General features: G+C 44.3%; 1 protein-coding gene across 3 annotated transcripts in view; it reads right to left on the bottom strand.

The window, feature by feature from the left end:
• LOC100080375 (LIM domain containing preferred translocation partner in lipoma) overlaps nt 1-15122 on the bottom strand; it is a 721700-nt gene that overhangs the window by 463595 nt on the left and 242983 nt on the right. The window lies entirely within an intron of this gene.

Raw genomic sequence — 15122 nt, 5'->3', positions numbered from 1 at the left:
TCTTCACTGAAGATCTGCTCTTTGAGCCTGATTGCAAGAGCAGCCCAGCAGGAGGGGGCACGGAAGTCTCCCTCCTCTATTACTGTGTCCTTATCCCCACACAATAACTTATTAATTGGCCTGAATTAATAGAGGGGAAATGATTGCCACCAGGTGTCTGAACATGCCTAGAGAAAAGGCATTGTAAGACGACTATACAACTCAGGTCTGTGCTTAAATTGGCATAGCAGTGAAGCAGGAATACATACAAACATACATACATATGAACACACAAGAATATGTACATGCTTACCACTACTCTCTTACCCATTCTCCTAAAGCAAATCTTTCCACAAAAATGAAAGAGAAAACATGCAATTGTCTTCTAATGATCAGAAAATAGATTTTCTGAACACTCAGTTGATATTATTGATGTTGACTGTCCCCTCAGATAGAACCAAAAACCTTTCTGATGGGACTAGGCACTCTGGAGGTTGTAACAGTGTCCGGGTGCCCTTGGACCAGAAACTTCTCACTCCAGGCCCAGTGATGACAGGAAACACTGAGATGGAGGAAAGTCTTGCATCCCTATTCCAAAGGTCACTAACTGATGACCCTGAACCCTGCCCCCCAACCCCACTTTCAGCTTCTAATCATATCTTAGGAGGACAACACTTTTCTTTTGCTGACTTTCCACTCTTTTATACATTTTCTCAACCTTCTGATCTCCCCTGTTCACCTTCCACAGTCCATACTTCAGCTGTAGCTGGCATCCACAGCTTTCCTCCTTTCACCAGCAATCATGGGATTGAACACTCCAGGTTACTCCACTGTACTAAGCGTTTGGAAGAGTACAATATTACAGTAAACAGACCCATTCCCTGCCCACAAAGAGATTACAGTATAGAGGAGACAGATATTTACATAAATATATTGCAGATATAAGTACGTAAGTGCTGTGGGACTGGAAAGAGGGATGAATAAAGGGAGCATGTCAGGAAGACATGGAAAGGAGAGGAAGAAAAGGAAAAGAGGGCCTAGACAGGGAAGGGCTCTTGGAGGAGATGTGCCTTAGGTTTTGAAGGGGGAAGAATAATTACCTGTCAGATATGAAGAGGGAGGGTATCTCAGGCCAGATGCAGGACATGGGCGAGAGGTCGGTAGTGAGGTAGACAAGATCAAGATACGGTAAGTAGGTTAGCATTAGAAGAGCATTAGTGTGCAGGCTGGGTTGTAGTAGGAGAGTAGTGAGTAAGGTGGGAGGGGGAAAGGTGATTGAATGCTTTACTCCTTAAATTTCTCTAATACTTTTCATCCAGATAGCTCAAAAGACTTCTGGAACCCAGAGAACATTCAGACACTACACAAGTCTCTTCTCTTTTACGCTTCAATTTTCTCATCTGGAGAATGGGAAGGAGAACACCTCAGATGTTGTTGAGAAGATGAACTAGACTGCATCTGTCAAGGACTCTTAATGCCTTAAGAAAACCAAGAGAATTATTATTAAAGCAAATCTGTCCCAGTAGGAGGTGCAAAATCAGAGTCCTGGCAAGCAAGTGAGCTCATGCGCACCCCCTCGCCTCTTTCTTCCCTAATTTCCTAACTTTATACTATAGGGTAATGCTAATCACAGCATCATTTTGAAATAAAGAAGTGAAAGGGAAGACTTCCCACAAGATCAGCGAAAACATAAACACAGCAGGGCAGGGAAGAATAGGGGGAAACAGCACTCTTCTCTCCTCTAGCGAGATAAACTTGTGGCTGGGGGAAAGTGATTTGACTCTTCCTAATACTAATTTTCAGGAACTGGGATAAAAACAAAATGACAATTGAAGCAGAACCCAAAAGGTTTCAACTCCTGATCTTTCCCTTTCCCTTCTCATAGGGTTGGAGACCTAGCTCTGGGTCATCAGGCACAGGGGTGCCTCTTAGCAGGCAGAAACTGCAGGCTATGGGAGTTCTGCTCTTTCACCTGCAGGCTTGTTCTAATGCTGATCATTCCTGATCTGAAGTTAAGCCTTCTCTGGGCCCTTGGGGGTCTGCCCTGGGCTGTTTCAATCTAGGCACCCCCTTGATGATTAGACCTGAAATGGTCTCTAATGAACAGTTTGGGGTCCTGAAACCAGCATTCACACTAATGCAGACTGATTTACAAAGGATTGACATAAGAAATTTCTAACCCTGGACACAAAGGTACAATACTGTTGAAGTGTGTGTGTGTGTGTGTGTGTGTGAGAGAGCGAGAGAGAGCGAGAGAGAGCGAGAGCGAGAGCGAGAGCGAGAGCGAGAGAGAGAGAGAGAGAGAGAGAGAGAGAGATTATGTGCATACAAGCAGATAAACACTCCCAAGGCTCCTTTCTTTCTCAGACACTCTATTAGAGTGGCATTGTATTTCCTTTTTAGTCTTTTCTGTTCCTTTTTTGCTCACTCTCATTTTTAGTTATATGGTCTTGGCTTACTCCTTCAACCAGCTCAAGAGCTTAAAACAAGCTCCTCTGAAATAGCTATTGTTCTTCACTTATCTCTCCCACAACCAAAGCAGGCATGGAAGCATTTTTTTAAAAAATATTTGTATTAAAGTGTTCACCTTAGACAGAAATCCTGGTAATGCTAACTAGAATTAAGATGATGATTATGGTATTTGTTAAGCACTTACTATGTGCCACGTACTGTACTAAGCACTAGTGGATACAAGCAAATCAGGTTGGACACAGTCCCTGTCCTGCATAGGGCTCACAGTCTTATTCCCCATGCACATAAGGTAAGTGAGGCACAGAGAAATGAAATGACTTGCTCAAGGTCCCACAGCAGACAAGTGGCAGAGCTGGAATTAGAACCCATGACCTTCTGACTCCCAGGCCTGTTCACTTTCCACTACTCCACATGCTGCTTCCCTATCCACTACACTGAAGTACTCTCTACCCCAACCTGACTAAAGTCCAGATTCACCATCTTTTTCATGCATTTTTGAATCTGTGGTGTCTGATTATGTTAGAAATATTAAAATCCAGCCACCGGCTCCCCTTACATTAACTGCTTCCTTTAAATGCTGCTAGTAGCTTCACAGGCATATCTAATGCCTTCAATTGTTAGCCTAGCCCTTCCAGAAAACCTCAGCACCAAATCAGCAGAATTGTGTGTTACTTTAATTCTCCTTAAATACTAATGGAACACTGTGCTGGTCTTACCTTCCCAGCCCAAACTGTATAGTTTAGCCTCCCTCTCTTCATTCCACTTATTATCTCAAACCCCCTCTGTTAGGGATGCCAACAACCTGAAGTGATTTGGTGACAGAAAACATTTCCTCTGGGAACAATACTGGAATCAGCCACCATATTTTATCATTCCAATCCTCAGGATATGTTGCCACGACCTTTGCCATTTCTAAAAGTTAGAAAATTGGATTTAATTAAATGAAACCTAGATAATAATAATAATTGTGGCATTTGTTAAGCACTTACTATATGCCAGGCAGTATACTAAGTGCTGGGGTGGATACAAGCAAATCAGGTTGGACACAGGGCCTGTCCCACATGGAGCTCCCTGTCTCAATCCCCATTTTACAGATGAGTGAACTGAGGGCCAGAAAAGTGAAGTGACTTGCCCAAGGTCACATAGTAGATATGTGGCAGTGTTGGGATTAGAACCCATGACTTTCTGAATCTCAGCCCTGTGCTCTATCCACTTCACCGAAGTACTCCCTACCCCCACCTGACTGAAGTCCAGATTCACCATCTTTTTCATGCATCTTTGCATCTGTGGGGTCTGATTATGTTGTTAGAACTATCTAAAAATCCAGCCCCAGCTCCTCTGTTGGCACTTCCTTTCTCTTAGTTTCTCTGATGCAATCACTAAAATGGGGATTCACAGTTTTATGCCTACATTTCATAGGCATTCTTTGAGGAGGAATAAAATTCTATTAGTAAAACTTTCAAACTCCCTAGAAGCAAGACCCTTTATATATGCAAAGTCATTGTTACTAATCAAATTTAACAAGAGATCAAGTAAGCGACTTCTCTGTAAATTCTTCCTAAAAATAAATCTCATAATCCCCTTTGAGTGTTCCTGTTTCCCAACAACCCCTACAATGATATTTGGTATATCTAATAGATCTTCCCAAGAGCTCAAAGCCCTCATATTGATCCTCACAACAAGCCTTATGGGGAAGAGGTAGATATTAACACTTCCTTTTCACTGAAGGTCAGTCAGACGGTGGCAAATTTAGGAATGGACTCCCTGTTTCTCCACCCACCTTTGCTCTCTCCACAAGCCCAGGTGGGTGAAAAGGAATGCAGTCAATGGAAGTCCCAGGGATCTTTCTGAGATACACTCTCTCCACATGAACTTTGGCTTAGAATTTCCCCCACCTCACTGATTTCCCAAAGCAACTAACAAATCTGTACCTTCCCAGATCTACACACATGTAAATATACCATAATGGACTAAAATGAATAAATGTCAGATCTGAGATTACCAGTCATTTCCAACTTTGTTTTTTTTTAATCTCTTTTTGGCTTGTTCCAAAATCTCCAAATGTTTTGACTGGCAGAGAATGTGTCTACTCATTCTGCTGTGTTGTGCTATTCAAAGCACTTAGTACAATGTTGTGCAAACAGAAAGGGCTCAGTAAATAATACTGATTGATACATGTTGGGATAGCATATGCCACTTTCTTGTCACCTGTTTTTCTTTCTCTTCAATTCTCCCCTTGGCCAGAGTAAGCACTTAGTACAGTGCTCCACAGACAGTAAGCACTCAATAAATACCACTGACTAAGACTGAAAATACCATATAACTGGACAGTATTTATTGGGTACTAGTAAAAAGCACTAGGGTGTCACATAACTTTTCCAACTGGGGTAGGGAAAGGCCAAAACATTAATAATGAAAGACATGCTTGTGACCTATAATGGAATAGGAGGAGGATGCTGTTAGTGAATAAGGCTTCTGGAAGCTACTGATGAGTTTTGGCCACTTTCTTTAAAAGCAGGGTATAGCTCTTGAGCCATATCTGCCTCTTCCTGGAAACACATGTGATTCTCAGAAGAGCTTTAGGCTAAGGAGGCTATGGACCCCACCTAGAATGGCAGGGTAGCAGTGAGCTACAGAAGATGGTACTGGTTCAGTCTCTCACTGCCAGGGGGCAGGGGAAGCAGGAAGGATGGGCAAGGCAGCAAAAGGCAGTGGCCCCTGGAGCACTAGTGAGCAACAGGTACTAGACAGGGGACATCTTTGCAAGGCGGAGCAGACCACAGACCACGGGTCTGGTCCCTCCAACCTCTCCCCCCAAACCCACACACTTCTGAGACCCCCAGCAGACTCTGGGGTACAGGACTTTTCTAACCACCCACCTTGCTCTGTTTCATTAATACATTCAATCATATTTATTGAGCACTTATTGTGTGCAGAGTACTGTACTAGGCACTTAGGAGGGTACGATACCACAATAAACCAACACATTCCCTGCCCACAGTTAACTTACAGTCTAGAGGCGGGGGACAGAGTTCCCACCATTGTCATTAATCGTGGGAGGGGACTACCCAGACAAGACCTGACAGTACTCTCTCAAGCACTTAATACAGAGCTTTGCACAAAGTAAGTTCTCAATAAATACCATTGAAAGAATGAACTGGCTGCAGGGGGGAGAGAGAGGGCATCTGGCTGTGAGCTAGGAAGAGCCCACACTGCAGCCACCCCAAATTGTGTGAGGATGGGCCTCGGTGGCGAGTGAGGAGCCACACTGCTCTCTCGCATCTTTGGGATGAGGAGAGACAAGCAGTTGGGAAGAGACTAACCTGTGCTCTTTCCAAATGAACAGTTCACCCTTCCCCTCCTTTCTCCACTTCCAGCAACTGCTGCAGCTACAAGGAACATTAGGACAACATTGAAAAGAAGAATAGCACTCCAAGACCAGGAGAAGGAGCGTGGCCTAGTAGGTAGAGCAGAGCACAGGCTTGGGAGTCGGAAGGAACTGGGTTCTAAGTCCAGCTCTGCCACTTGTCTGCTGTGTGACATAGGACAAGTCCCTTAACTTCTCTGTGCCTCAGTTACTTCATCAGTTAAATGGGGATTAAAACTTTAAGCCCCATGTGGACTGTGTCCAAATCAATTTGCTTGTATCCACCCCAGTGCTTAGTACAGTGCCTGGCACATAATAAGTGCTTAATACTAGTATTATTATTATTATTATTATTATTATAGGTCCATCCCATGGAGGTAAGCAAATCATTTAGGGCATAATGTAAGTAATTGTCTAAACAATTCATATGACTTCTATGTTGCTGCCATGTGCAACATGAGGGAATGACAACCCAAGCCACATAGGGAACCATAAATTGTATTAATAGCTAGTTTGCATCGATGGCTCATTTTCCATGACCAATGGAAGCAGCGTGGCCTCCTGGAAAGAACACAGACCTGGGAGTTAGATGATCTAGGTTGTAATCCAGGTACTTAACTGCTGTGTAACCTTGGGCAAGTCATTTAAATTATCTGTGCCTCAATTCCCTCATCTGCAAAATGGGGACCCAATATGTGTTCTCCTTCCTACTTCGAATATGAGCCCCCATGTGAGATCTGATTATCTCGTATCCACCTCAGCACTTAGTACAATGCTTGGCACATAGTAAGTGCTTAACAAATGCCAGCAGCGTGGGCTAGTCGAAATATTACAGGACTTGGAGTCAGGGGACCTAGGTTCTAATCCTAGCTTTGCCAATTCCTTCCTGTGTGACCTTGGACAAGTCACTAGCCTTCTCTGTGCTTCAGTCTCAACTGTAAAATGGGGATCTGATACCTGTTCTCCCTCCTACTTAGACTGTGAGCCCCATACTGGATAGGAACCGTACCCAACTTAAGTGACCTGTACCTACCCCAGTGCATTGAACAGTGTTTGACACATAGTAAGCACTTGACAAATACCATAAAAACCACAATTACTATTATTATTATTTTTAATTTAGCTCCTCTGCACAAAAAGGTTTCTAACCCCTCTCTACAGGCTTGGGTCAGGTTAAAAAAAAAAAAGGAAGAAAGCTGTGGGATTTGAATAGTTGGAAGTGTTCATCTATTCAGCAATTTCTTCAAAGTTGAGGCCAGCTCTGGTGATGTGTGGAGTCTCTCACCAGGAGCCAGCACAGGATGATATAGATGCCTTCAATAGTTTAGTAATAATGTAAAAGCGGCAGGCTTTCCACACAGACTGCCTACTCCCTCTGAGTGGCTTCAAGCTGCACATGCTCTCTTTACTGATAAAATCATGCTTCTACTGCTGCTAGAGTTGTGATAGTTGTGGAAGAACCAAATGGAATTCTACTCTGCTCCACACACCATTTGCAGCCATGTCAGCGAATCCTGACGGAACAATCTTGGTTCCCAGTGATGGTGTTTGAGGCAGAAAAGACACAGCTGGATTTTTAGATCCCAGGTGGCATTTACAGCACCAACAGTTTCAGAAATCAACTCCAAATTTACGAACAAAGGAAATTTTGCTCGGCAAGGATTTGGGAGTAAATAATGTATAACACAACATGTTATTTTCACAGAGACCCTATGCCAATTAGAACCAGCTGGAAAGCAGTGAGACCTAGTGGAAAGAGTACGGGCCTGTAAGTCAAAGATTCTAATATGCCATGTGCCTGCTGGGTGACCTTGGGCAAGGACTTAGCTTTTCTGTGCCTCATCTTCCTCAAGTGTAAAATGGGGATTAAATACCTGTTCTCCCTCCTATTTAGACTATGAGCCCCCTGCAAGATGGGGACTTGCCTGACCTGTTAATCTTGCATCTACCCCAGAGCTTAGAAAAGTTCTTGATACAGAATGTTTACAGATACTATTAAAACACACACACATACAAGCACATCCATTAAGACAAGGTTCAATCAATTCCAAATGAAAATAAAAAATAGCACTCAAAGACCAGCTCCCTCCCACTAAGCAAATCATTTAAGACATAATGTAGCTAATTGCCTAAACATTTCATATCACTTCTACTTTTCAAATCAATACCCTAAGTTGCTTAACAGGAGTTGATGTTGGAGCTAAACACCGCCACAGAAGAAAGGCCTGTATGCACCCAAGGACTTGGTACATCTCCAAATACATGTAGGAGATTTGAGTCAAAATATTCTACGATGTTTCAGGGATATTCCATCACCCTGGCTATAATTGAAGAGTAGGTCAGTAACCAAACCAAAATTTAAACCAAAGCTATCAACTGTATAGACTGATTTTTCTTTTAAAGCCTAATAATAATAATAACTTTTATTAAGTGCTCACTATGTGCCAAGCACTGTTCTAAGCACGGGGGGAGGTGGGGGAGAATACAAGGTAATCAGATTGTCCCACATGGGGCTCACAGTCTTAATCCCCATTTTACAGAGGCACAGAGAAGTTGTAACTTGCCCAAAGTCACACAGCTGACAAGTGGCAGAGCAGGGATTAGAACCCATGACCTCTGACTCCCAAGCCTAGGCTCTTTCTATTGAGCTACACTGCTTCTCAAGATTCAAGAAGAAATGTATTATTTCTGAGAGACTAGCTCATTGCATTTGTCTGTTTTTATGGCATTATGTTCAAATTTTTCAATTAGTCAGTGGTTTTATTGAGTACTTACTACACACAGAGCACTGGACCAAGCACTTGTAAGAGTACAATGCAACAGGATTAGCAGACATGTTCCCTGGCCATTTTCTGTCTCTTTTCTACACTAGAGCAATAGGTTCAGTGTTACAGCAGGAAGACAATGAAAAGAGTTGAAAGCAAATGAGACATATAACATGCCTATGTTTGCTAAAATAGTGACCATTTTAGGCACGAGAACTGGAAACTTCCTGTTACCCTGTTAATACCTGTTACCCTCTGGTTCCTATTTTTAAAAGTGGTTGATTCCATGTGAAAATGTATAGGCTGATCCTTTCTCCCAAGTTGGGACATAGAAGAGAAAGCACTTTGATGTTGTGTGCATGTTCAATTACCAGAGGACAACTACTCTATCGAGCTGTTACAAGGTTTGCGGGGTCTGAATACCAATATAATAATAATGATGGTATTTGTTAAGCGCTTATTATGTGCTGGGGTTTACTAAGGCTTGGGTGGATACAAGCAAATCAAGTTGGACAAAGTTCTTGTCCCATGTGGGGCTCACAGTCTCAATCCCCATTTTAAAGATGAGGTAACTGAGGCCCAGAGAAGTGAGGTTATTTGCCTAAGGTCACACAGCAGACAAGTGGCAGAGCCAGGATTACAAACCATGACCTTCTGACTACCAGACCTATGTTCTATCCACTATGCCATGCTGCTTCTCTGATGCTCGCTCTGGGGAAAGACAGACACTAGCGTTGATTTTGCCAGATCACAAAATGGCCGATATTCAAAAAACCATAAAATGACCCTGTCCAAAGAACTTTCTCTGTGGTAACTTTAAGCCAATGTTATAACACAGAGTGCCATTACTGAAAATGCCATTATGCACTCTAATCATTACTCCCTAGTCCAGAGAACAGCTCTGATTTTCTTGAATTAAAAAAGTCAAGGAGTAACTAATTTTTCTAATCGCCAGCAAAGAACAAGCAGCTAAGGGATATGCAAATGCCCTTGTGTTTCCCCCTCCCCTACCAAACTTGTGGAAAACAGTCCCAAGAGGTTGTTATGTTTAACCTTGCTCCTACATGAAGGAAGAGTGCATAAAGCACTTTTGGTTTGTGGTCCCCTCTTAATAATAAGAAGAACTGAGATATTTTTTAAGTGTTTGCTATGTGCCAAGCACTGTACTTAGCATCAGTGAGGATACAAGATAATCAGGTTGGATACAGTCATTATTCCATATGAGGCTCACAGTCTGAGGAGGAGGGAGAACAGGTACTATATTCCCAATTTACAGATGAGAAAATTGAGATGCAGAGAAGTTAGCTGACTTTCCTAAGGTCACACAGCAGGCAAGTTGTAGAATCTGGATTAGAACTCAGGTCTTCTGATTCCTAGAACTGTATACTTTCCACTAGGCCACACAGTTCTTCAGGTCAATTTCATCACTTTTGACAAGAGACTCGGATACAAAATGAAGTCAGGCCCAGGACATTTTATAGCATGGAAGGATGTGGAAAGGCAACAAGACTCTACCCTGAAGTTCCTTCAAACACCCCCATTCTTCTGGTAACAATTACATATTTCTACATATTACTACTGACTCACTCAGCTAACAGCAGGACTATATAATTTGACTACCATTGAACCTCTTGGAACCCTAAGGAACCACTCACCCACATCATGGTTCACAACAGGTCTGTTTTATTAAAAGTATCCCACTGGCCCCATAATCCAGGATGCTGGACCCTACCATATAAGCCATCAGAAAAACACACAAGTGGGAAACACTTGTGCCTTTTGGAACCTAAGAAATCCCAAATCTCCATAGTGCCACCAACCCTTAGTTCCCAGTTCATCAAAGAGCGCTTCATGTTAAGCAAGTTCCTCCTTCCATTTGAGATGATGGTAAGGGGGAACTCTTTTTTCAGAAGAAATTCCTCTTTTGCTGATGTAAACAGTCCTGGTTCCTCCTCCTTTTGATGTTGATCTGTTGCCTTTTTGGAGAGATTCTCCGAGTGGATGGTGGTATGCGGGAACCCTTGAGAGGAAGTTTCTCCTTTAGGTGATACAAAGAGTCAGTTTCTGGAGGCCCTGCTTCCAGGAATGCGCAGCTCCAGAGATGCCCAAACTCTCTGTCCTGGGGTGAGGCAGGCTGGGTATGCTATTTTGCTGCTATTAGCAGCTGGCATGCTGTGAACACAATGGACCAACAGACCACAGGTAGCAGGTTACATAACACTTTCCCCAATAACAGTGATGAAAGGAAATATCTGTTTTCAGTCTATCGGTTCAAGCATAGGACATCCATCCATGGGAATCCAGATGTTTTGCCTCTGAGAACACTAGTTCAGAGCCCCTCTGACAACAACCTTAGTTGAAGTGGCATATTTTCTAAGTCTCTAGCTTCTGTTCATCTTTTATATTTACAGCCAATAATGGCCTGAATTGTAATAGCCAGGCAAGAAAGGGGTTGTCAGCATTTGCTAATTTCCCCCCACCATTTCTCCCTCCCACTATCATCTGTCACTCAGGAGGCACTCCAATTCTTTATTTTTTCCAAGCTGAGAATTCCACTAAAAGGCTCAGTGGTGGCCAAATTTGATCTTCTGAATCATCAGTCTTGTATTCTTGGGAGAATCATTGCTCTGCTTTACACACAGACACATACAAACATGCATCAATTTCCCAAATGCGACCTCCATGCTGCACTGCAGAACATCAGTCTTTGTTCCTGTCCACAATCATGGTTTCTGAACTGTCAAGCATGTTTGAATTTAGTTAATCCTAAAAATGTCCCAAATTAACCAGTTATGGTTATGTACCAGACCCAATCTTTGGTGCTTTGAAATTGTTTTACTCTCAAATTACACTCAACTAACCATTCTTTCTTAGAACAAAAAGTCACAAAGTCACCCATGAGACTAGCTGCCATAGAACCAGCTAATTTCATAGTAATTTCTATCATAGCCAAAACAAAGGAGAGGGTTTCCTCCTACCTTCCTTAACTTCTATTTTTAACCACTCAATCTCCAAGGGCTCCTTCCCCTCTGCCTTCAAACATGCCCACGTCTCCCCCATCCTAAAAAAACCCGCTCTCGACCCCACTTCCCCCTCCAGTTATCGCCCTATCTCCCTACTACCCTTCCTTTCCAAAATCCTAGAACGAGTCGTCTACAATCGATGCTTAGAATTCCTTAACTCCCATTCTCTCCTAGACCCCCTCCAATCTGGCTTCCGTCCCCTCCACTCTACCGAGACTGCTCTCTCTGAGGTCACCCATGACCTCCTTCTTGCCAAATCCAATGGCTCCTACTCCATTCTGATCCTCCTTGACCTCTCTGCTGCCTTTGACACTGTCGACCATCCCCTCCTCCTCCATACCTTATCTCACCTTGGCTTCACGGACTCTGTCATCTCCTGGTTCTCCTCTTACCTCTCTGGCCGGTCATTCTCGGTCTCCTTCGCTGGAGCCTCCTCCCCCTCCCATCCTTTAACTGTTGGAGTTCCTCAAGAGTCAGTTCTTGGCCCTCTTCTGTTCTCCATTTACACTCACTCCCTCGGTGAACTCATTCGCTCTCACGGCTTTGACTACCATCTCTACGCAGATGACACGCAGATCTACATCTCCGCCCCGTCCTCTCCCCCTCCCTTCAGGCTCGCATCTCCTCCTGCCTCCAGGACGTCTCCACCTGGATGTCGGCCCGCCACCTAAAACTCAACATGAGCAAGACTGAGCTCCTCATCTTCCCTCCCAAACCCGGTCCTCTCCCAGACTTCTCTATCACCGTGGATGGCACAACCATCCTTCCCGTCTCTCAGGCCCGCAATCTTGGTGTCATCCTTGACTCATCTCTCTCGTTCACCCCACACATCCTATCCGTTACCAAGACCTGCCGGTTTCACCTCTACAATATCGCCAAGATCCGCCCTTTCCTCTCCACCCAAACGGCTACCTTACTGTTATGGGCTCTCGTTATATCCCGGCTAGACTACTGTGTCAGCCTTCTCTCTGACCTCCCTTTCTCCTCTCTCGCCCCGCTCCAGTCTATTCTTCACTCCGCTGCCCAGCTCATCTTCCTGCAGAAACGATCTGGGCATGTCACTCCCCTTCTTAAACAACTCCAGTGGTTGCCTATCAACCTCCGCTCCAAACAAAAACTCCTCACTCTAGGCTTCAAGGCTCTCCATCACCTTGCCCCTTCCTACCTCTCCTCCCTTCTCTCTTTCTACCACCCACCCCGCACGCTCCGCTCCTCTGCCGCCCACCTCCTCACCGTCCCTCGGTCTCGCCTATCCCGCCATCGACCCCTGGGCCACGTCCTCCCGCGGTCCTGGAACGCCCTCCCTCCTCACCTCCGCCAAACTGATTCTCTTTCCCTCTTCAAAACCGTACTTAAAACTCACCTCCTCCAAGAGGCGTTCCCAGACTGAGCTCCTCTTCTCCCTCTACTCCCTCTGCCATCCCCCCTTTACCTCTCCGCAGCTTAACCCTCTTTTTCCCCTTTTCCCTCTGCTCCTCCACCTCTCCCTTCCCATCCCCACAGCACTGTACTCGTCTGCTCAACTGTATATATTTTCGTTACCCTATTTATTTTGTTAATGAATTGTACATCGCCTCGATTCTATTTAGTTGCCATTGTTTTTACGAGATGTTCTTCCCCTTGACTCTATTTATTGCCATTGTTCTCGTCTGTCCGTCTCCCCCGATTAGACTGTAAGCCCGTCAAACGGCAGGGACTGTCTCTATCTGTTGCCGACTTGTTCAATAGTATTTATTGAGCGCTTACTATGTGCAGAGCACTGTACTAAGCGCTTGGGATGAACAAGTCGGCAACAGATAGAGACAGTCCCTGCCGTTTGACGGGCTTACAGTCTAATCGGGGGAGACAGACAGACAAGAACAATGGCAATAAACAGCGTCAAGGGGAAGAACATCTCGTAAAAACAATGGCAACTAAATAGAATCGAGGCGATGTACAATTCATTAACAAAATAAATAGGGTAACGAAAATATATACAGTTGAGCGGACGAGTACAGTGCTGTGGGGATGGGAAGGGAGAGGTGGAGGAGCAGAGGGAAAAGGGGAAAATGAGGCTTTAGCTGCGGAGAGGTAAAGGGGGGATGGCAGAGGGAGTAGAGGGGGAAGAGGAGCTCAGTCTGGGAACGCCTCTTGGAGGAGGTGAGTTTTAAGTAGGGTTTTGAAGAGGGAAAGAGAATCAGTTTGGCGGAGGTGAGGAGGGAGGGCGTTCCAGGACCACGGGAGGACGTGGCCCAGGGGTCGATGGCCGGATAGGCTAGACCGAGGGACAGTGAGGAGGTGGGCGGCAGAGGAGCGGAGCGTGCGGGGTGGGCGGTAGAAAGAGAGAAGGGAGGAGAGGTATGAAGGGGCAAGGTGATGGAGAGCCTTGAAGCCTAGAGTGAGGAGTTGACTTGTTCATCCCAAGCGCTTAGTACAGTGCTCTGCACATAGTAAGCGCTCAATAAATACTATTGAATGAATGAATGAAAGGTTTCTTGATTATACAGTAAATTTGGGACAACTTAGAATCAGTGTAGAAAAATCACCCCTGCTAATTCAAACAAAAACTAATTCACTTTCCACTTTCACAAATACACAAGATAATTTTGCAGCCTATGCTTTGAGGTCAGTCTGATCCAAACTAACTGCTTCTCAGCTTTGTTGTTTTTTTAGATTCCACTCTTGCAGTTCACTCCTCTACTATGCTTCCAATTCCCACTGCGTATGAGCATTTCAAGATGTTCCAAAGAGTCTGTTTAATCAGGCCAGGACAGGGGAGAGGGGGACAGGGAGAGAGGGACAGAGAGAGGAAGAGAGAGAGAGTGTTTGTATGTGGGCGTATACAGGCAAATAAACCTGTGTATATGTCTACGTATTTGAAACATCATTTCAGTTCTGCATCACTGACTGAAGCATTATCCTTTGAGGAGTGTCCAGAGAAGGCAGTGATTTCACATGACTCAGCACTCCCAGGCACCTTCTCCTGCAGTCTATCAGGAAGTTCCAGGTTATTCACTGGAAGATTTCACTAATCTGACAAGAACTTCCATTAAACATTTTATACTTTTTTTTTAAACAAAGTCTAGGAGAGATGCCTCTTGTTTCCAGGGTCCTCCCATTACCACCTCAGCATTTCTATATTTTAATTACTTTTTTTTAAAATCCACATGGGTCTACATTCTCTCATTCTTAACAATGGCTTGTGTGTCAATGACTAATAATAATAATAATAATGTTGGTATTTGTTAAGCGCTTACTATGTGCCGAGCACTGTTCTAAGCGCTGGGGTAGACATAGGGGAATCAGGTTGTCCCACATGGGGGCTCACAGTCTTAATCCCCATTTTACAGATGAGGTAACTGAGGCCCAGAGAAGTTAAGTGACTTGCCCACAGTCACACAGCTGACAAGTGGCCGAGCCGGGATTTGAACTCATGACCTCTGACTCCAAAGTCTCTGACTACTGTCTCCCCCATTAGAAGGTAAGCTCATAGAGGGTAAGATGGCATCTTTGATTTCTTCAGTGTTACCTATGAGG

Source organism: Ornithorhynchus anatinus, chromosome 7 (assembly GCF_004115215.2).
Source record: "Ornithorhynchus anatinus isolate Pmale09 chromosome 7, mOrnAna1.pri.v4, whole genome shotgun sequence".
NCBI lineage: Eukaryota > Metazoa > Chordata > Mammalia > Monotremata > Ornithorhynchidae > Ornithorhynchus > Ornithorhynchus anatinus.
This window is presented reverse-complemented; position numbering and strand designations above follow the sequence as displayed.